Below are 491 nucleotides of genomic sequence, written 5' to 3' on the forward strand. Positions count from 1 at the left end.
TAGACTGATATTTGTTGTGGAGAAATTAAGATAGTGCTTGTGTAAGAACTGGACTTGTTAATGCCTGATTTATGTGTTCGTTTCTTAGGAGGTCCGATCCTTGAGAAATTGTGATGATCTCATCATCCTAATCGTCAATCACACACAACTAATCAGATCAGGGTCATTCATCGGGCATCAGAGCATTCACGTCATCGAGTCCCATCAAGCCCTATCCATCATTCAGGCAAAATTCATCAAAATCAATTATCAATCACACATCGAACATATATAATCATTCCATTCCGAAGACATCATCTATCTATCATCAATCCTCATCGCTATCTCAATGACCATCATCCTATCAATCATCTCCAGTCGATCATCAATTCCGAATCATCTCAATCTATCGAGAAATCATCATCCATCATCTTGCTAAGTACTCATCATCATCATCAATCACATCGGAAATAAAAAAAAAAGCAATCCAGAAATGAAAAAGCCATTTCACG

Source organism: Penaeus monodon, chromosome 22 (genome assembly GCF_015228065.2).
Source record: "Penaeus monodon isolate SGIC_2016 chromosome 22, NSTDA_Pmon_1, whole genome shotgun sequence".
Classification (NCBI taxonomy): Eukaryota; Metazoa; Arthropoda; class Malacostraca; order Decapoda; family Penaeidae; genus Penaeus; species Penaeus monodon.